At 43.0% G+C, this 23,191-nt stretch overlaps 1 long non-coding RNA gene across 1 annotated transcript in view; it reads left to right on the forward strand.

Moving 5' to 3' along the window:
* LOC122458651 overlaps positions 1-23,191 on the forward strand; it is a 32,755-nt gene that overhangs the window by 7,581 nt on the left and 1,983 nt on the right. Inside the window, exon 2 of the long non-coding RNA XR_006278756.1 lies at positions 22,631-22,719. This is a non-coding gene — a long non-coding RNA (uncharacterized LOC122458651). The remainder of the gene's footprint in view (positions 1-22,630; positions 22,720-23,191) is intronic.

Here is a 23,191-nt window from a genome sequence, read left to right on the forward strand (position 1 = left end):
TGTGTATTTTAACTTCACTTCTCCCTGCCCCGGAAAAAGTTAACTGTTAACTTGTAAAGTTCCAGTAATAAAATACAGATATCTTGATAGTTATCCCTTCTTAAGACACCCAGTGTCACAGTATAAGACAGCTCTACTCCAAAACTGAGATCAACCAACACTGAATCCTGACACAATCCTGAACTTCTAGAGCAGTGGTTTTAAAACTATTTTTTTCTGGCGACCCAGTTGAAAAAAAATATTGATGCCTACAACACAACAGAGCTGGGGATGAGGGGTTTGGGATGTGGGAGGGGGCTCTCGGTTTGGGAGGGCTCAGGGCTGGGGTAAGGGGTTGGGCTGCAGGAGGGGCTCAGGGCTCTGGGTTGGGGGTGCATGTGCTGGGGTGGGGCTGGCGGTTTGGGGTTCAGGAAGGGGCTCTGGGTTTGGGGGTTTCAGGGCAGGGGATTGGGGTGCGGGGTTGGGGCATGGGCTTACCCTGGGTGGCTCCTGGTCAGTGGCGCAGCGGGGGTGCTACGGCAGGCTTCCTGCCTGTCCTGGAACCGTGGACCGTGCCGCACCCTGGAAGCGGCCAGCAGCAGGTCCAGCTCCTAGGTGGAGGCAGGCAAGTGGCTCCGTGAAGCTCTGACCCACAGACACTGCCCCTCCCAGCTTTCTTTGGCTGGTTCCTGGCCAATGGGAGTGCAGAGCCCATGCTCAGAGCAGGGGCAGCGCGCGGAGTGCCTAGGAGCCAGACCTGTTGCTGGCCACTTCCAGGGTGCAGCGTGGTATCAGAACAGGTAGGGACTAGCCTGCCTTAGCCGGGCAGCACCGCTGATGCTGACTAGAGTCGCTGCGACCCAGTGCTTTACATTCCGCAACCCAGTACTGGGTCATGACCCACAGTTTGAAAACCACTGTCCTAGAGCTTAGAGACCAGGTGTAGAGCATGTAGACCGTTGGCTTTGCCTTCCTTTATATTCATCTCCTTGCCAGTCACCAGATCAATCCCCTCCACCTTTCTACACTATCATCCCTTCTCTTCTCCACAGCTTTCATATACATACACACTTTTTGTAGTTGTTACAAAGTGTATGTTGGTGTTGCTCTTTTAATCACTAAAACAGCCTACCCTAAAATTCTTGCTTCCTCTGGACAGGGGCAATAAGAAGCCTGTATACCAGTTGCCAGCCCATAAACTCTCAAAATAACAAACTTGAATTAGAACCAACGACAACAACTATTTGGCAGTTTCCTATTCCTCAGTGGGAAGTTGTTGTGTTAACTTGCAGCCTTAGCAGTAGGTTGAGCTGTGTTAGGTTACACTCTCAAACTCTCCTCATGTGACCCAAAATGGTGTCCACCAATAAATGATTCTGGCATTTTCTGAGGCCAGAGAAAACTCAGTCCAGATAAGAAGATACTAGTCTAAGGTAAGAGTGCCCTTGTCTCTACTTCTGGTACTGTCAGGGAAAATGGAAGTACGAAGCTGATCTGCAGTTGGGTCCCCTCCTCTTTTTTCTCCTGGAGACTTTATAACTTGTTCAATTTTAATAAAAACCAGACTCTTGGTTATTGACCCTTTAATGGCTATACTTCTTGGGCTGTCTCATTTCCAACAGCTGCTTGCTTCATCACAGAGTGGTACACACTAAGCTTTACAGGACCTGTACTCCTTGTATTACACACACAAACTGCATTAAAAGGACATTATGGAGGTTGTGAAGTCAAGCACTGAAAGGTAGGAAATGCCAGAATTAAGGTGGTTAGTTCCCCTCCCCACCCTCAACCCATTTTTGCCCCAGCAGCCTCTTGGCTTCCCTGCAGTCAAATCAGGCAGCTTCCTTTTCCCAGTTGCTTGAGTCTCCCAGCAGGGTGTTATTGAGAGCACAGGGAAGAGTCTCCCTGCTCATAGTTCAACCCTGGCTTCAGCATGCCCAGTGCAGATGGCATCTTCGGGGAATTTAGTTGTTAAAATCAGTCTCTACGAAGAATGTGAAAACTTTTTCTTTTTTTTTTTTAATAAAAAGGTCCATAACAGGGCTAAACTTTCACTGGAACTGTGAAAGGCACACCCTTGATATAAAGGTCTCCCTCTGCCAAATTTCAAGTGCCTGCTCCAAAATGCTAACGATAAGGCCATACTAGAATTATTTTAATACGAGTAAGCAACATATTTCCCCCTCATTCTCAGAAATGGGCAGACCATTTTGAATTAATTTTTCCCAAAATATTCAGTCTGAGGCAGATACCCAGGATGGAAAGTCTCAGCCCAAAGGGTTGAAGTTGGCAAAGTTGCAAGACATTGAAAAACAAGTTTTTTAATGGGAAAATCTTACCAGCCTACCCTAAAATACATTTGTGTGCAGCTAGTTTCTTTTGCTCTTTCAATGTTCCCTTTCTGTCATGCTCTCTGGTATTCCCTAGAGCTCTGTGATTAGTCAGCATTTACATTGTTCTTGGGATTCGATTTCTATTCTTATGCAGATAGCACAGATTTATTTTAAGTTTAGTCCTTGTCTTTGTTCTCTCTGCTTGTCTTAATGCTGAGGAACGGATGATGTACTTTATTTAAATATTTGGTTCTAGATGTTACCTTTGCACCCTTTTTTCTTTTGTCATGTATTCCAGAACAACAAATCTACTATAGTAAAGATTCAAAGGCCAAAACTTTCATGCAGGAGTGGTCATTAAGTTAGGCTTCTAAATAAATGCGGCTTTTTTAGAAGTACTGAGCATGAGCACCTCCCACTGATTTCATTGGTATTGGTGGATTCTTTGACTTTCAAAAGTCTTATTTTGGTATCCGACTCCAAATATAGAGTTAGTAGTCTAACTTTAGGCACCCAACTGAGTATTTTGGCCTCAGTCCTCCGTACTCAGTCTGTTATACCAATAAAATAAAACCCAACAGGATCTTTTAAAAGTGGGGTAAGACAAAATGTCGCGTTTACTGTGAATACAAAAAGAGGCACAGTAAGCAAATAATCATAAACCTTCTATCCCATGTACTCACACAAAATACCAAAAGAGGCAAAGCAAGTAAACAGTCATATTTACTATCCCACACACATACACATACAGGTTCTGCAAAGTTGTTATAGTTAACAGCCTAGAGGTTGCTCATGCCAATTTACTGGCCAGGTAACCTGGGCATGAGGGTGGAGCCGAGTCTTTGTCATATGCGCAGATGGCTGTAGAACCAGACTCAAAGTTCTTAGTCTTTAGGGTCTGTTTTTATAGGCGTTTATTCCTATGCCAGTCTATGGAGGTGGCTTCATCATGCTGTTGCTGAATCAATCAGCAGATGGCACATCCCTGACAGCTCCGTGCTGCCAGATGTTATGTTGTTCTTTGGTTCTCCCATCCTTGAGGTTGTTGGGTGGATTCTAGTCTGCCCTCTGGGGTTCATCCGGTTATCTTCACTTAGCACACTCTTCGGCTAATTGATACTGAAGTGGTAACTCTTAGGCTGGCACTCCTAACCATTCTTCTATTTACACACAGCATCTATTCACATGCATTTTCGAGCTTTATTTCAACATATATCTCTTCTGACTTTAACAACTCTTAGGGTAATTAAACTGCATAACCCCTTTACCATATAATATACATAACAAGCAAGATAAAGTATCAGAGGGGTAGCCATGTTAGTCTGGATCTGTAAAAGCGGCAAAGAGTCCTGTGGTACCTTATCAACTAACAGACGTATTGGAGCATAAGCTTTCGTGCGTATACGTCTGTTAGTCTATAAGATGCCACAGTACTCTTTGCCGCTTAAGTAAGATAAAGAACGTGAGAAGAGTGGGAGTCTCTGTGTGCTGCTCCGAGGAACAGTTGTTTTTGCAAAGTCTTATCTCTTCTGAGGACAGACTCTCTGTCCCAGGATGTGCTGAGCAGTTTGGCCTTCTAATTAACATTACTTTGGGATCTTTAAACTATATAAAATTAAAAATCATACAGAAATCCTCTGGTATAGTAACATAATCCCCCTTTTGACACTAAGATTTGTAATCGTCAGTGTCACTTTCTATGCAGTTGATTTAGGAGAAGATACTGGGAGGCAATTTGAGTTTGTGACTCCAATTTAGCATACATTCTTTTCATCCAGCAACACATACCACACATTCCAATTAAACAAATGCAATTCAATATCAAAACAACTAACAAGGGTTGCAGCATTACCGACAATATGCCAGTGGTGGTTGGGGACCATCCAGAAAAGATATCATACCAGTGGTATGTTGTTACTTGTTTTTCTGCAGTTGCAATTCTTAACATGTCCCCATGTGCATATATTATATGAATAGTCTGATTTCCCACCTTGTCGTTTGTTTGCTCTAAGAACTGTGTTACTGCCCTGCTTTTTATCAGGCTGTCTGTGAGTTCCTGCCATTTGACCCCAAGATTGACAGCAAACTCAGTCAGCTTGGTATTTAAGGAGAGCTGGGACTTCTTTGGTTGAGGTAAATACTATGTGTGGTATCTAGTAAACACAGTACTACATTACACCTATATTCGTTTACTGGGGGACTACTAATGCTCCCATCTTCCCAGAATACTTCCTCCCGCGAGTTAATGAATACACATTGTCCATTTTACAATACTTTGGTGTCATTGTCCATTTCCTCCCACATACATGATCCTAATGAAGTATCTCTACTACAGGGCTCTGAGGCAATAGGTAAGGTTAGGCACACCCACTTTTGTGGAGTACATTCGGTACAGCCTCCAGTGTCCAATAACTTTCCTCTCGCCCCAGCCCACTGGCTCGAAGTCCGGGACAGCCAGAATGATCCCAGGTGCAATATGGGGAGTGGGCTAACCTTCCATACCTTTGCCTCCAGGGCTCGCTGGTGTGCAATTTTAACAATAATTTCTCCACTCAATAGGTCTGATCTCACTATACTGGAGACATACTGCATCCATTCATATGGTATCAAACAGTAATCTTTTCCTTTGCTTTAACAAGTGCATTAAAACCTTATATTCCGTGATATTATCCAGAACATTTCATGTTCCAAAGTGGACAAAGCAAGTACCTGCATTTCCGTGCATCCCATAGCTATGGCCGTGTAATTCCCTATCTCTAAGCCCTGGTCTACACTAGGCCTTGAGGTCAAATTTAGCAGCGTTAAATCGATGTAACCCTGCACCCGTCCACATGACGAAGCCCTTTTTTTCGACTTAAAGGGCTCTTAAAATTGATTTCCTTACTCCACCCCTGACAAGGGGATTAGCGCTGAAATCGCTTTTGCTGGGTCAAATTTGGGGTACTGTGAATGCAGTTAGATGGTATTGGCCTCCAGGAGCTATCCCAGAGTGCTCCATTGTGACTGCTCTGGACAGCACTCTCAACTCAGATGCACTGACCAGGAAGACAGGAAAAGGCCCGCGAACTTTTGAATTTCAATTTCCTGTTTGGCCAGACTGGCAAGCTGCAGGTGACCATGCAGAGCTCATCAGCAGAGGTGACCATGCAGAGCTCATCAGTAGAGGTGACCATGATGGAGTCCCAGAATCGCAAAAGAGCTCCAGCATGGACCGAATGGGTGGTACAGGATCTGATTGCTCTATGGGGAGAGCAATCCGTGCTCTCAGAACTACGTTCCAGTTTTTGAAATGCCAAAACATTTGTGAAAATCTCCCAGGGCATGAAGGACAGAGGCCATAACAGGGACCCGAAGCAGTGCCACGTGAAACTTAAGGAGCTGAGGCAAGCCTACCAGAAAACCAGAGAGGCGAACGGCCACTCCGGGTCAGAGCCCCAAACATGCCACTTCTATGATGAGCTGCATGCCATTTTAGGGGGTTCAGCCACCACTACCCCAGCTGTGTTGTTTGACTCCTTCAATGGAGATGGAGGCAACACGGAAGCAGGTTTTGGGGACAAGGAAGACAATGATGAGGAGGTTGTAGATAGCTCACAGCAAACAAGCGGAGAAACCGGTTTTCCCGACAGCCAGGAACTGTTTCTCACCCTGGACCTGGAGCCAGTACCCCCTGAACCCACCCAAGGCTGCCTCCCGGACCCACCAGGCGGAGAAGGGGCCTCTGGTGAGTGTACCTTTTAAAATACTATACAAGGTTTAAAAGCCAGCATGTTTAATGATTAATTTGCCCTGGCATTCGTGGCTCTCCTGGATATACTCCCAAAGCCTTTGATAAAGGTTTCTGGGGAGGGCAGCCTCATTCCATCCACCATGGTAGGACACTTTACCACTCCAGGCCAGTAGCATGTACTCGGGAATCATTGTAGAACAAAGCATTGCAGTGTATGTTTGCTGGCGTTCAAACAACATCCGTTCTTTATCTCTCTGTATTATCCTCAGGAGAGTGATATCATTCGTGGTCACCTGGTTGAAATAGGGTGCTTTGCTTAAGGGGACATTCAGAGGTCCCCGTTCCTGCTGGGCTGTTTGCCTATGGCTGAACAGAAATGTTCTCCGCTGTTAGCCATGTGGTGGGGGGAGGCAAAATGCGACCTTGTAACGAAAGCACATGTGCTATGTATGTAATGTTAACAGCAAGGTTTACCGTGAAAGAGTGTACCCATTGTTCTATAAAACGTGTCTTTTCAAATACCACTCTCCCTTTTTTTTTCTCCACCAGCTGCATGTGTTTCAAGGATCACAGGATCTTCTCCTTCCCAGAGGCTAGCGAAGATTAGAAGGCGAAAAAAACGCACTCGCGATGAAATGTTCTCTGAGCTCATGCTGTCCTCCCACACTGACAGAGAACAGAAGAATGCATGGAGGCAGACAATGTCAGAGTGCAGGAAAGCACAAAATGACCGGGAGGAGAGGTGGCGGGCTGAAGAGAGTAAGTGGCAGGCTGAAGAGAGGGCTGAAGCTGAAAGGTGGCAGTAGTGTGATGAGAGGAGGCAGGATTCAATGCTGAGGCTGCTGGAGGATCGAACTAATATGCTCCAGCGTATGGTTGAGCTGCAGGAAAGGCAGCAGGAGCACAGACCGCCACTACAGCCCCTTTGTAACCAATTGCTCTCTTCCCCAAGTTCCATAGCCTCCTCACCCAGACACCCAAGAACGCGGTGGGGGGGCTTCCGGCCACCCAGCCAGTCCACCCCAGGATTGCCCAAGTAACAGAAGGCTGGCATTCAATAAGTTTTAAACTTTTAAATTGCTGTGTGGCCTTTTCCTTCCCTTCTCCACCACCCCTCCTGGGCTACCTTGGTAATTATCCCCCTATTTGATGAATGAATAAAGAATGCATGAATGTGAAGCAACAATGACTTTATTGCCTCTGCAAGCGGTGATCGAAGGGAGGTGGGGAGGGTGGTTAGCTTACAGGGAAGTAGAGTGAACCAAGGGGCGGTGGGGGGTTCATCAAGGAGAAACAAACAGAACTTTCACACCATAGTCTGGCCAGTCATGAAACTGGTTTTCAAAGCTTCTCTGATGCGCACCACACCCTCCTGTGCTCTTCTAACCGCCCTGGTGTCTGGCTGTGCGTAACCAGCAGCCAGGCGATTTGCCTCAACCTCCCACTCCGCCATAAACGTCTCTCCCTTACTCTCACTGATACTGTGGAGCGCACAGCAAGCAGTAATAACAGTGGGAATATTGGTTTCGCTGAGGTCTAACCGAGTCAGTAAACTGCGCCAGCACGCTTTTAAACACCCAAAAGCACATTCTACCACCATTCTTGCACTTGCTCAGCCTGTAGTTGAATAGCTCCTGACTACTCTCCAGGCTGCCTATGTATGGCTTCATGAGCCATGGCATTAAAGGGTAGGCTGGGTCCCCAAGGATAACTATAGGCATTTCAACATCCCCAATGGTTATTTTCTAGTCTGGGAAGAAAGTCCCTTCCTGCAGCTTTTGAAACAGACCAGAGTTCCTGAAGATGCGAGCATCATGTACCTTTCCCAGCCATCCCACGTTGATGTTGGTGAAACGTCCCTTGTGATCCACCAGTGCTTGCAGCACTATTGAAAAGTACCCCTTGCAGTTTATGTACTTGCTGGCTTGGTGCTCCGGTGCCAAGATAGGGATATGTGTTCCGTCTATAGCCCCACCACAGTTAGGGAATCCCATTGCAGCAAAGCCATCCACTATGACCTGCACATTTCCCAGGGTCACTGCCCTTGAAATCAGCAGATCTTTGATTGCATTGGCTACTTGCATCACAGCAGCTCCCACAGTAGATTTGCCCACTCCAAATTGATTCCCGAATAACCAATAGCTGTCTGGCGTTGCAAGCTTCCACAGGGCTATTGCCACTCACTTCTCAACTGTGAGGGCTGCTCTCATCTTGGTATTCTTGCACCTCAGGGCAGGGGAAAGCAAGTCACAAAGTTCCATGAAAGTGCCCTTACGCATGCGAAAGTTTCGCAGCCACTGGGAATCATCTCAGACCTGCAACACTATGCGGTCCCACCAATCTGTACTTGTTTCCCGGTCCCAGAATCGGGTCATTCCACCGCATGAGCCTGCCCCATTAGCACCATGATGCCCACATTGGCAGGGCCCGTGCTTTGAGAGAAGTCTGTGTCCATGTCCTCATCACCGCGCTGATGTCACCTACTCGCCCAGTTTTGCTTTGCCAGGTTCTGGTGCTGCATATACTGCTGGATAATGCATGTGATGTTTAATATGCTAATTGCCAAAGTGATCTGAGCGGGCTCCATGCTTGCCGTGGTATGGCATCTGCACAGAAAAAAGGCGCAGAACTATTGTCTGCTATTGCCCTGACAGAGGGAGGGGCGACTGACGACATGGCTTACAGGGTTGGCTTACAGGGAATTAAAATCAACAAAGGGCGTGGCTTTGCGAGAAACTGAATGGCCGCCTCAAGGATAGAACTCAAAACCTCAAGAATAGAACTCAAAACTGGTTTTAACAGGCTGTTGATTTCACAGAGGGAGGGAGGGAGGGAGGGAGGGAGGAGAAAATGAATACAAAACAAATCTGGTCTATTTCTTGTTTTGAGCCACTTCATCTATCTTTATACATCTTGCTGGCAGCAGACTGTGCAGTACGACTGCTAGCCATCGTCACCTCCTGGGTGCTCGGCAGAAGACGGTGCAGTATGACTGCTGGCCATCATCTGCTGCTGCTCTGCAGATTAAAAGACAGTGCACTGCCAGTAGGACTCAATCGCCATGAGACGAAACAAGGGAAATGACGTGGCTGAGTCACTCCCATGTTTGCCCAGGTGCCCGGTTAAAAGAGCACCCAGGACTATGTCGACGATGGCTACCAATCATACTGCACTGTCTGCTGCCAAAAGGCAATAAATTGCTGCTGTTTAGCAATGCAGAACCACGTCCGCCAGCACCCAGGAGACATAGGGTGACGGTTAGCTGAGCGGACTCCATGCTTGCCATGGTATGGCGTCTGCACAGGTAACTCAAGAAAAAAGGTGCAAAACGATTGTCTGCCCTTGCTTTTATGGAGGGAGGGAGGGAACGGGGGCCTGAGGATATGTACCCAGAACTACCTGTGACAATGTTTTAGCCCCATCAGGCACTGGGATTTCTACCCAGAATTCAAATGGGTGGTGGAGACTGCGGGAACTGTGGGATAGCTACCCACAGCGCAAAGCTCCGGAAGTCGACGGTTGCCTCGGTATTGTGGACACAGTCTGTCGACTACATGCACTTAGAGCATTTGTGTGGGGACACACACACTCGACTGTATAAAAATGCTTTCTACAAAACTGACTTCTATAAATTCGACCTAATTTCGTAATGTAGACATACCCTACATGTTTCTTATGCATTAGCCAGGTGGTGGTATTGAGCCACTGCCAAAGGTTCCATCTGGCTCTCAGGTTACCAAGACCAAGTCTACCTTAGCATGCACTTATTTTTGTATCAGGCTTTCCTGAAGCCATGCCAACGAGCTTAATAGTTTCCAAGTCTACCGAGTTGGCCAGTCCTGCCCCTGCTCCAAACCTACCCAGTACAATATCCATAATATCCCTTTTGGTTCTGGGATGAGGTGTATTCAGGAGGGACAATTTGTGTGTCCTCATCCAGGCTATCAATATTGGGAGTGAAAAAGGTGTACACTTGGGCTCTACTTTCAAAACATTCAATCGTGTCCAATCCATAGCAGTTTTCACTTCTACCTGAAGGGGGCTTACCAAAATTTTTATTGGGGTAGTATGGATTTTAAACAAGGCAGGTTTTGTCATATTTTGTCATAAATACATGTTTTTTCCCATTGCCAGTCATACCCACTGGGGAATGTCAGGGCTGGTGTGTGTCCTGTGCAGTATACGACAATTACTGTCACAAGGGTCCCTGATTTCACGAATCCCTCCCATATGTATGGGAATGAGGGGTAATCTGAGATCATGGTGGTGTCCCCCACATACCCTTCTGTTTGTACTCCCATCATCTAATGTTTCTCCCATTTTTCATGGACGGGAATATCTACCTGCAATCTCAACTCCCCCTCCCCGACATATACATGAGTCTCCCCTAAAGGTGACAGTGTGAGATTAGTACTTAAATCAACCCATTTTAGGCGAATATTTGGCTCTTGTAGCAAGGTCCATGGGGTGCTGTTTGCTCCTGAGTTATTGTGTATCAGTAAGGCGGTGAGGATTGCTCTACCTTGTCTCAGATATCCCAGAGCATTAGTGTAATTGTCCATCATCTCCTTGGGGATAGGCTGCGTTCTTACTGCAATGATGAGTGCATATCTTAATCAACCTCATTCTCCATTCCACTCGGGTCATCATCCCGCTCTTCCCTTACTGCCCTTCCAAAAAAACTGAAGGTATAGACAGGACTTGTTATGCTGGAAGCACTAACAGCAAGGGGAACAGCAGCAACACAACCCTACACCCAATAATCCTGTGAAAATGACAATAAAAACACACCATGTCCACGGGTCCTGGTGCACGATTGACATCAGGGCATTGTGTCTGAAAATACAGTTGTAACAGAATTAGTTCATGCAAACAGCTTGATTTGTGAAACGTGAACCCACTTCAGTTTACCATTTTTATTTATATGGTAAATGAGAGGACTGAGACGATCAACTATGGAGCAGGGACCTATCCACTGTGACTCCAGTGTGTGATCCGTTTTGCCCAATTTCAAATACATTACCTGATCCCCTGGCTCCCATAACTGGGAGTTCCCAGCTTTTTGCTGATCCATTCTCTTATTCATGAGTTTAATGGCTTGGTTCACACTGTACTGTAGGGTAGCTTTATCCTCTTGTTGCTTCAGCCATTGCCAGTGTTCATGAGTCCCGAGTGGACTGTCCGCCACGGTGTTTGTGGTTTGTTAGGGGTCAAAGACCAGTCCCATTGCAGGTCCGAAGAGGATCTGGTATGGTTGGATTTTAGTTCTCAGCCTATTGCTGCTGCGAATAGCAGCCAGTATCAGTGGCAACTTTTCGGGCCAATCTGTGCCAGTGTGATTTACAACTTTCCTGAGGGCCTGTTTAATGGTGCAGTTCATTCTTTCCACTTGTCCTGAGGACTGGAGTCTGTGGGTGATTCCCAAGGCTTTAAGCATTGAGGTGAATATAGATTCATAGATATTAAGGTCAGAAGGGACCATTATGATCATTTAGTCTGACCTCCTGCACAATGCAGGCCACAGAATCTCACCCACCCACTCCTGCAATAAACTTCTCACCTATGTCTGAGCTATTGAAGTCCTCAAATCGTGGTTTAAAGACTTCAAAGAGCAGAGAATCCTCCAGCAAGTGACCCGTGCCCCATGCTACAGAGAAAGGCGAAAAACCTCCAGGGCCTCTTCCAATCTGCCCTGGAGGAAAATTCCTTCCCGACCCCAAATATAACAATGAGCTAAACCCTGAGCATATGGAAAAGATTCACCAGCCAGATACCCAGGAAAGAATTCTCTGAAGTAACTCAGATCCCACCCCATCTAACATTACATCACAGGCCATTGGGCCTATTTACCATGAATATTTAAAGATCAATTAATTGCCAAAATCATGTTATCCCATCATAGCATCTCCTCCATAAACTTATCGAGTTTAATTTTAAGTCAGTTTTGCCCCCACTGCCTCCCACGAATGACCCTCTGTTGTCCGAGTCAATAACTTTGGGAGTTCCGTATCTGTAAACCACTTCAGAGAACAGCTCTTTACCTGCTGTGCAAGCGTTATTTCAGGTGGGGAAAGCTTCAACCCATCCTGAAAATGAATCTATAATCACAAGCAGATACTGAAATCCCGCCTTACTTCTGGGCAATTTGTCAATGAAATCAATTTGGATCCTATGCCAAGGACCCAGTCTTCGCTGGTGCAACATCTGAGGCTGATGTAGGGGTCTAGCCTTATCTTTAGTGCATAGCACATAATTCCTTATCCATGTTTCTACATCATCTCTCATTCCTCTCCATTCTGCTACTTGCTTTAACCTTCCCAGCGTTCCTTCCACTCCTTCATGCATGAACTGGTGGGTTATATTCACCAGTCCTTGCCTCTTGATTCTTCCGGGGACACAAACTGACTCCAATGCCTTCTGTTCCCATCTCCAGGTTACTGCTGCTATTCCCTCATAGTCTCTGGCTATGGCATCGGCATGGTTATTCCATATGGTTTTGGCCTCTGAGCCTTTCCCATGTGCCTTTACATGTCTAATTTTCAGTTGGTTGGGGTGAGCTGTAACCCAAGCATCAATCCATTTCCATGCATCCACATATGATATATCCTTTCCATCTGCAGCCTTCCAATCATTTTGCTGTCAGTCAAACATCAAGTATTGTACCCCATTCACACAGTAATTGCTGTCAGCGTAAATGTACACTGTTTTGGGCCAGCTCTCTTTCTCATACTGTTTCAGGACCTGATATACTGCATGCAGCTCGGAATGTTGTGCTGAGCCATGGTCTAAGTATCCTTTAAGTACCTTTTCTAGGTTTATGGCAGCATATTTAATTCTTTTCTTTCCGTGCATGGAGCTGCCATCTGTGAACCAGATATGCTTTTCCTGGCCCACGGTATCCAATTCTCCTAGTGGGGGTGCCTGTGCAATTAGTTGTTCTAGTGTAACTTCAGGGCTTTCATGTTTGGTCCCCCTTTCAATGAGGGCATGCATTAACATGTGGGGTTTAGATACTGTCTCTATCCATTGTGCCATCTGGGTGTTAGACACTCTGCCCCCCTATTAGTTTTCCAGACAGTATATCCTTTAGAGGTGTGTGTGTGTGTGAGTGTGCACTCTGTATCATAACTGGGGCGCTGCCGGTGAGTGGCTCAAAGGACTGGACAGCCCATACTGCTGTTAGACATTCACGTTCGCATGCGTCAAAATTCAATTTGGGCCCCTATGGTTTTTTGGATTCGTATGCCACAGGCACCAATTTCTGGTCCTCATTTTCCTGTAGAAGAGCGGCTGCCACGGCTACTCTATTAGCAGCCAACCAGATAATGAATGGTTTAGATTCATCTGTAAAGCTGGAGCCATTAAGGCCTTTTGTTTCAAAGTGGTCAAAGCAGGTTCCTGCTCAGGAATCTTTCTCTACCTTTGCATTCCTGTAATGCTTCTTTTATCATTTCCATTTGACTTTGCGTGTTCATTGCCATAACTTTCCAGTTTTCAACTCCTTTTTTTAATTGGGTTAGCTTTTCCTGCAGAGAGGTTTTCTTTTCTTTTCAGGTAGCTAAGTGGAGGTAGATGTCATTACACACCTCCCATAATAGCCAAATTGCCGCTGCATCTCGTTTTGCAGCACTTGAAGGTTTATACACGAAGATGTATTGTGCCAATCTATCCTCTAAATCCAAAATAGCGCAGACATCTACAATGGCCTGCTCAGTCCAAGGACTGTGTCCGTACCTCTGAAGGACTTGTTTGAAAGGTGTTATTTCTTTAATAAAAGGTGAGGTTGGAGCTCCGTCTGACTCCATTCCTCCCTCTGGTACTTGCTTGCCTTGTCTCCATTTAAACGTTCTGGCAAGTTTGTTCTAATTTCCCTGTCACTCCTGGTATTACTCAGCGAGTGACACAGCCTAGATTCCCTGATCCTGCTACCCCCGATTTCAGCGAGTAGCACTGCCTGGCCATTAGGCCTTCTTGTTACCCCTGATATTTCAGTGAACAATAGGACATGGATTTGGTAATTTTTATCTTGATATTATATTATGAGCTCCTTATTTTCCTACCTTTCCAGAGGCCAGCAGGTTTGGTTAACCAAGGTAAAGTTAAAAAAAAAAAAAAAGCCAAGCTCGCTAAACCTGGCGGCGTGCACACCAATTCTTCTATTTCTATTCATAGTATTCAGGACACATGCCGATATTCCCCCTTTCACAATTCTCCACCAAAATGTTATACTAAAAAAATAAAACCAAACAGGATCTTTTAAAAGGGGGGTAAGACAAAATGTCACATTTACTGTGAATACAAAAAGAGGCACAGTAAGCAAATAATCATAAACCTTCTATCCCATGTACTCACACAAAATGCCAAAAGAGGCAAAGCAAGTAAACAGTCATATTACTATCCCACACACATACGCATACCGGTTCTGCAAAGTTGTTATAGTTACCAGCCTAGAGGTTGCTCATGCCAAGTTACTGGCCGGGTAACCTGGGCGTGAGGGTGGAGCCAAGTCTTTGTCTGATGTGAATCCGATGCTCCTGTAGGGTGGCTGTAGAACCAGACTCAAAGTTCTTAGTCTTTAGGGTCTGTTTTTATAGGAGTTTATTCCTATGCCAGTCTGTGGAGGTGGCTTCATCATGCTGTTGCTGAATCAATCAGCAGATGGCACATCCCTGACAGCTCCATGCTGCCAGATGTTATGTTGTTCTTTGGTTCTCCCATCCTTGAGGTTGTTGGGTGGATTCTAGTCTGCCCTCCGGGGGTCATCCGGTTATCTGCACTTAGCACATTCTTTGGCCAATTGATACTGAAGTGGTAACTCTTTGGCTGGCACTCCTAACCATTCATCTTCTATTTACACACAAAAAGAAAAAGAGTAATTGTGGCACCTTAGAGACTAAAAAATTTATAAAAAGAAAAGGAGTACTTGTGGCACCTTAGAGACTAACAAATTTATTAGAGCATAAGCTTTCGTGAGCTACAGCTCACTTCACACTGTAGCTCACGAAAGCTTATGCTCTAATAAATTTGTTAGTCTCTAAGGTGCCACAAGTACTCCTTTTCTTTTTGCGAATACAGACTAACACGGCTGCTACTCTGAAACCTAAAAAATTTATTTGAGCATAAGCTTTCGTGAGCTACAGCTCACTTCATCGGATGCATTCAGTGGAAAATACAGTGCGGAGATTTATATACACACACAGAGAACATGAAACAATGGGTATTACCATACACACTGTAAGGAGAGTGATCACTTAAGATGAGCTATTACTAGCAGGTAAGGAGGGTGGGGTGAAGGAAGAAAACCTTTTGTGGTGATAATCAAGGTGGGTCATTTCCAGCAGTTGACAAGAATGTCTGAGGAACAGTGTGTGTGGGGGTGGAGGTGGGGGGGGGAATAAACATGGGGAAATAGTTTTACTTTGTGTAATGACCCCATCCACTCCCAGTCTCTATTCAAGCCTAAGTTAATTGTATCCAGTTTGCAAATTAATTCCAATTCAGCAGTCTCTCGTTGGAGTCTGTTTTTGAAGGTTTTTTGTTGAAGAATAGCCACTCTCTTGTCTGTAATCGAGTGACCAGAGTGATTGAAGTGTTCTCCGACTGGTTTTTGAATGTTCTAATTCTTGACGTCTGATTTATGTCCATTTATTCTTTTACGTAGAGACTGTCCAGTTTGACCAATGTACATGGCAGAGGGGCATTGCTTGTATCATGTGCCAGCAATGCCCCTCTGCGATGTACATTGGTCAAACTGGACAGTCTCTACATAAAAGAATAAATGGACACAAATCAGACATCAAGAATTATAACATTCAAAAACCAGTTGGAGAACACTTCAATCTCTCTGGTCACTCGATTACAGATCTGAGAGTGGCTATTCTTCAACAAAAAAATTTCAAAAACAGACTCCAACGAGAGACTGCTGAATTGGAATTAATTTGCAAACTGGATACAATTAACTTAGGCTTGAATAGAGACTGGGAGTGGATGGGTCATTACACAAATTAAAACTATTTCCCCATGTTTATTCCCCCCCCCCCACACACACACACACTGTTCCTCAGACGTTCTTGTCAACTGCTGGAAATGGCCCACCTTGATTATCACCACAAAAAGTTTTCTTCCTTCCCCCACCCTCTCTACCTGCTGGTAATAGCTCATCTTAAGTGATCACTTTCCTTACAGTGTGTATGGTAATACCCATTGTTTCATGTTCTCTGTGTGTGTATATAAATCTCCCCACTGTATTTTCCACTGAATGCATCCGATGAAGTAAGCTGTAGCTCACGAAAGCTTATGCTCAAATAAATTTTTTAGTCTCTAAGGTGCCACAATTACTCCTTTTCTTTTTGCGAATAAAGAATAACACGGCTGCTACTCTGAAACTTGTCATTATTTACCCACGACATCCATTCATATGCATTTTCAAGCTTTGTTTCAACGTACATCTCTTCTGACTCTAACAACTCTTAGTGAAACTTAATGAAACTGCTTAACCCCTTTACCATATAACATACATAACAAGCAAGATAAAGAACACGAGAAGGGGTCTCTGTGTGCTGCTCAGAGGAACAGTTGTTATTGCAAAGTCTTATCGCTTCTGAGGACAGACTCTCTGTCCCAGGATGTGCTGAGCAGTTTGGCTTTCTAATTAATATTACTTTGGGATGTTTAAACTATATAAAATTAAAAATCATAAAGAAATCCTCTGGTATAGTAACAAGTCCTCCCTGCTCTTATAAATAAGCTTGGCAGAATTTGATTTTTTTATTTAGATAATATCTGTTTATTTTTTGTCTTTAAATTTTCACAGTTGCAGGAAATTATGGGGAGCCAGGTCCAAAAATAATTATTTAAATCACAGATTTAAGATTCAAAAAGTTAAAGCTTTATAGCTGTTAAAATACAAATTGTCAAAATCACATCAAAATATACAAAGCAAATACCCTTAAATCAAGCTCTAAGTTCTCAAGTAACAGTTTTCTCACTTTGCCTATATGATAATTTTGATTATCATCTATAGAAATACTTCGTGTGTGTGTGTATAGTATAATCAGTGTTCACTGAGTTTTACAGATTAAAAATCGAATCCTTCCAAGCCTAGTTATAAAGGTTTAACCCCTATTGAAGTCAGTGGATGTTATACCTGAGCAAGTGAGGGCAGAACAGAGCCATTAAAATTCTAATTGGGTTCCTAGTTTTTTTTTAAGGATTGTTTCTTCAGTGGAAAGTCAACCTTCTAGATGTCTTGTGAAACATTTCACAGTTCATCTTGTTCTTTTTCTGATGCAGAAGTTTGGATCCATGCTTTTATTTCCTCTGCGGGAAATACTTAAACACTTTCATTATTGCTCTCCATCAGTGGTTCCCAAACTGGGGTTCATGAAACCTGGGGGTAAACAAAGCATCATGCGGTCCACCATTGTTTACCCTGAACAAACCGTGAACCAAGTTTGGGAACCCCTGATTTAGATGAATCTTGAATAGAATGATCTCATTGTCTATATGTCTCTTTAAAGTTTGTGATAAACTGCTTAGTGGATAAATTACGTTATGTTAATCCATGTAGTTAATTACTAGTGAGGTTTAGGAAACAGACGGTTACATCAAAAGCCTATTGTTCACCCAGGACGGTATGGTCAAGTGGCTACTAGAAAACTGTATAAAAGACCCTGGGATCCTGATCCTGTCATCTCAGATCTGATTGAGGCTTCATGCTGGGGAAGCCTAAGCCATAAGGATTGAGATCCCGTCCTGACTGGACCACCCTGAATATAAAAATTGGACTATAACCTATGAATTATTTCTGAAAGAACTCTTTGAAACTACAAAGCTTACCATTTCTGCTCTGAATCTGAACCTCAAGAATTATGCTCATGTCTGTATGTGTACTGATCTTTTAACCAATTCTCTCTTTTTTTTCTTTTTAAATAAATTTTAGTTTATTTAATAAGAATTGGCTATAAGTGTATTTGGGTAAGATCTGGAATATTCATTAACCTGGGAGGTAATGTGTCCAATCCTTTGGGATTGGTAGGAATTTTTTTTTAATATGATAAATAAGATTTTCTGTAATCCTCCTCATATTTGACTTGGCAGTCTAGGTAGAGGCCTGAGGCTGGGTTACTTTAAGGGAACTGTGTTGTTGGCTGCTGGGTAACCAGTGAGGTATAATAGAAGCTGTTTTGTGCTGGTTTGGTAAATCTAAGTATTGGAATAGCTACTAGCTTTGGGGATTGTCTGCCCCGTTCTTTGCAGTTCACCCTAACTGAATGACTTCTGTTGGCACCCCTGAGACTCTGGTCATGGTGACCTCCTTAGGCCCTTCAAATCTTCCAATCCTAGTTGGAGTTCATATTTATGCAGTGATCTAGCTTCTGATCATGGGGTGGCTTATCAGAGCAGCTCTGCTTATCTATGCAGCACCCTAGATACTACCACCCTTCTGCAGGGCTCTTTACCTAAACCCCATTCTTGGATAGAAGGTAAACTCTCAATATTTACATATATTAGCAAACTTTTCAAACAACAACTACTACTTTGGGTTATTGCCCCCTTGCTTCCTCCAGGATGTTAGACAAATGTATTCCCTTTCACTTGAAACTACACCAAAAATATCACACACTTTATTTACACATTGGTTTCATGCAGCCTTTTATTTCAGAACACAATGCCAATTTATTACATACAGGTTCTTACTTGCTACCCTGCACAACAGCACATATTAAAAAGATGAGTTTCAAGGCAATCTCCTTCTAAAAAAAAGTTTTTTGCAACTTTTAAATAATTAACAAAACTAGAGCTCAACCCCGGCTATCAATGCAAATTTTGCACAGTTAATACATTTTGTTAATTTGACATGTGTAATGACCATTACTGCTGTCTTAGAGGTTGGTCCTGAGAACATACTTAAGCAACGGCTTACCATTGGCATTGATTCAATATTTTTGATATCGGTAAACATAAAGTTCCAAGTAAGGCAGGTAGTCTCAAAAAGATGCCGTGTACTCTTTGCTGAACACTAACAATCTGTTTGAAGTGATCCAAAGTAGCACTATTTGCTTAAACATAATCATAATTCAGTCTGTATACACCCTATATCCTCAAACCACTGCCTCAACAAAACAAAGACAATTCTAGGGCGGAAGTGAACAATCCTGAATTATAACAAGATGTATGAAAGCTATAAGACACTGATTGATTAAACCCATCACCCTTATTCATTTCTTCTGATCCATCTTGCCTGGACTGAGCTTTAGTTCAAAGCATAGACATAATAGCCATGGAGACCTTGAGTTTCAAACCTCTAGGTATTCATGTCTATAGAATGTACTATACATAAAAATTACTGGCTAATACTCTTGCAAGAGAGAAGACGTAATAGTCCAGACAGGAGAGTTGCAGGTTGCTCCCAGATACTCCCTAGTTGATAAATTTGGAGGAAGATATTTATAAGAAACTTCTAAATACAAAGTATGAAACTTCTGCAATAAACATATAAGGCCAAAATTGTATTGTAAAGGGACTTGTCCTGGTCTCAATATGGCATAAACAACTGCATGTATAGTTGATAGAACTTAGTCATTTTGGGTTTTGCACCTGTAAACTGTATAATCAGAGCATGGAGATGATCCATTCTGCCAATTAACTATGTATATACAATGCAGGCCACTTTCTTGAAAACTTGGCCCATAATGCCCAAACAACATTTAGAGTTGCAGATTTAAACCTGAAAGGGTTTAAACAATGGGTTTCTTTGACAACTCAGCCACAGTCCCATAAAAATATTCTAGAGAGGACAGGCTATGATGAATTCTTAGATTCAAAAGGTCTGCTTGCTTGTCTTCACAAATTTATCAAAATATGAGACTAGAATGAGTGCTTTTAACATGGTGGAAGTTTGAAAATAAGTCAAAATAACCATTTGTTTCCTAAGTAACATGAGTATTGATTTCTGGGAAAGACTTTAGAGACCAAATCTTCTTAAAATGCTCCCGAAAATTACAAAGTTGACTCTAAAGGGAGCCAAATTCAGAAGGAAATTTTAGAAACTTTTCTCTTTTTATTCAACCAACTTTTCACTGTTCTTGATTTCATCCTGTTACTGCTAGTTCCACCCTTTGGAATACACTACCCAACTTCTCTCCTTTCTCAGTACTTACACCTTTCAAATAATTACAGAAAGTTATAATTTTTGTCTCCAGTCTTCCTCATTAGTCAGTATCACTCTGTCTCCTTAATCATCTTTGTTACTATTATCATACTTCCCTTCATTTTGGCTATAGCTTCTGTTTAGGAGTTGATATTCAGTGGTTCATTTTTCAATGGTCTCAAATTGCTGTAAGATATGACATTTTAAAAAGGTGTTTGACATCTGTTTGTAATTAACTAAGTAGTGATGTATCGTTTCTTTGAAGGAGTTACCAAGTTATTACTTTTTTCTAATATTAGCATATTCTAAAAGATCTTGACAGATCTTTTCATGTAAAGATATAAGAATATTAGATGGAAATCTGGCATAGTTAATAGCAGTGTTAGAGGAAAATTAGAGAGAATGTTTCAGTTACAGTGAGGCCATTCTGGCCTTGATTTCATATTAAATATTAGTAATGAGCTGGGAATCTGCACTTTTTTTAAATCCAGTGATCAGCTGAGTGAAAACGACTTAATATAGAGCTCAATATAATGCAGAAAAAACATTTATTTTTGGACTCACGTAAAATATGCACCAGCAAACTCCTTTAAATAATTTTTAAGCATTATAATTGACTTTCAGTATTATGGTAACACTAAGAAGTCCCAACAAAGCTTTGGGCCCTGTTGGGCTAAGTGCTTTACGTACGCAGTCAGATACAGTCACTGCCTCAAAGAGTTTACAATCTAAATTTTCAATATAGACAAAGGGGATTATTTATATCTGTTTTACAGATGGGCAACTGAGGCACGGGGAGATTAGGCCAAGATCACCCTAGTATGAGATGGAACTGGGAGTTGAACCTAGCCATTCTGAGGGCTGGTCTAGTACTTCTATTTACTTTGCTTTCCTCTAAATCAGGGGTTCACAAACTTGGTTCATGGCTTGTTCAGGGTAAGCCCCTGGGGGGCCATGAGACGCTTCGTTTATCTGAGCGTCCTGAGGTAAGGCCACTCACAGCTCCCAGTGGCTGCGGCTCACTGTTCCCTTTACTCTTTAACATCAGGATAAATGTTTAAATTTTCCAGGGAGGCAGAGACAAGCCTGAATCGGTCCTCTTTGGGGTCCAAGAGACTAGTCCTTCTGACCAATTCACTCTTTTTGAATTGGACCCACTGCCTCCTAATTTGAGACCTGCTGAAAATGAAGTCCATCTTCAGCCAGATGGAAAAGACTGGTTTGACACTAAGGGAACCGTTAAAACCCTGTTACAAAAGTTAATTGAACCTGAGGATAAAAATAGGGCAAAACCTTGTCCCCGTCTGCTCATCACAGTGTGGGAAGTTCCTAAAGCCTTTACTGACTCTTACCTGTTCAAGTTGTAACTCTGAAGGCAGCATCAGTGAATGAAATATCTATCTAATATTTACTGATGCCTTAAAGAGACAATGGAAGGATCTCTGTTGATCCTGTACATGAACCAGAGGACTTAAGTCCTCAGTTTCCCAAAGTAGTATGGATGTGGGATATATTCTCCTGGAAGGGGATTTTATTTTTTATCAAACATAGCAAGCCTGTAATCCAGTAGAAAGCTCTGGGGGATGTCTCTTCTTTGCAGGAAAAACCTTAAGAGTCACCAACAAAATCACAATAAGAGAAGTGGTCCTTCAAAATCCCTGAGGGAATGCAGGAAGTGGTAGCCCATGGAGTATTTTAGATGTATATATTTTGATTGGGGGTAACCGAAAAATTGCACAGTGACTGATGAACTTTCTTCACAAAAGCCAATAGAAGTCTATGCTTCTGTGTAGAATTTGGATGGATGAAAGATGTCTCTTGAATCAGCACTGACAGATGCCCAGGTAAATGAGCATCTTGACTAACTTAAACCTTGCCTCTTACTCTGACTGTCTTACCACCCTCCTTGAATCCCTTCACTGTCTCCTCCTACTCAGTGATGAAGTTCAAGCTTTTTGTGTGTCTTCAAGGCCCTATGTAATTCTGCTCCTGCCTTCTTGTCCACTTTTCTCTCATTTTTGTGTCTTCCTTTTGTTCTGCTAGTGATGCTAGCCTTGACACCATTTGTCTGATTTTTTTCCCCATCAAACATACTCACAACTCCTTCTATGCCATCCTTACACATGGACCCTCTTGTTGAGCGGGTCCCCACTGAGATCTCTGAAGACCCATTACCACAGTGTTTGCAAGAAATTATAATGGCATGGTCATAGGGTCATCTGGAATTGTGTGCTTATATTTAGATTGACACCCATCTTGATAGAATTCTGTATATAAGTATGATAATATTTGTGTATTTTTAATATATTTATTTATATATATGAACACATTTTGACCTAAACATTTGGCTAAGAATCCTGTTTCTTGTCTGGTGTGTGGAATTTTTCCCATCCCTTTCTCCTACCATTTATCTGTTTGTTTTGTTTCTCATTTCAGGGGCTTTTATCTCCTTTTTATGTCTGGTAAGTCCCAGAACATTTTGGGCATTTCCAGAAACAAATAATAACAGGACATGGAGAGCACTTGTATCTTTTATGGATGGTTTGTGTTGTGTTTATGATGTGTTGTCACTAACATTTTGGTGACTCATGTTCTCTCACATATTTGGTGTGATATGAAAAAACACTCGTTATAGGTTAGACAGCTGTTATATTCAGATATTTGAATCGTCACCATGTGGGAAAACACCAATTAGGGCAAATATTTCATTCAAAGGTACTGAAAATCAGCCAATGACTATAAATTTGGGCATACAGCTGAAGCACTTAGTTACTCCAAGACTAAGTTTATTACTTATTCAGCATTCCTTATCTCAGCAACGCCATATAAACCCAATAGCTTTCAGTTTGTTTCCTTTTTAAAGTGGGCTGAGGAGCTCTATTTCTTTTCTCCTTTGTTTTCTTTACAATGTGTATATTGTCAAGACACTGCATGAATGTCCTTACAATACACATATTGTCTGGAGCTCTGTAGATCCAACGTTTATCATTGTAAAGG

This window comes from Dermochelys coriacea, chromosome 2, assembly GCF_009764565.3.
Source record: "Dermochelys coriacea isolate rDerCor1 chromosome 2, rDerCor1.pri.v4, whole genome shotgun sequence".
NCBI lineage: Eukaryota > Metazoa > Chordata > Testudines > Dermochelyidae > Dermochelys > Dermochelys coriacea.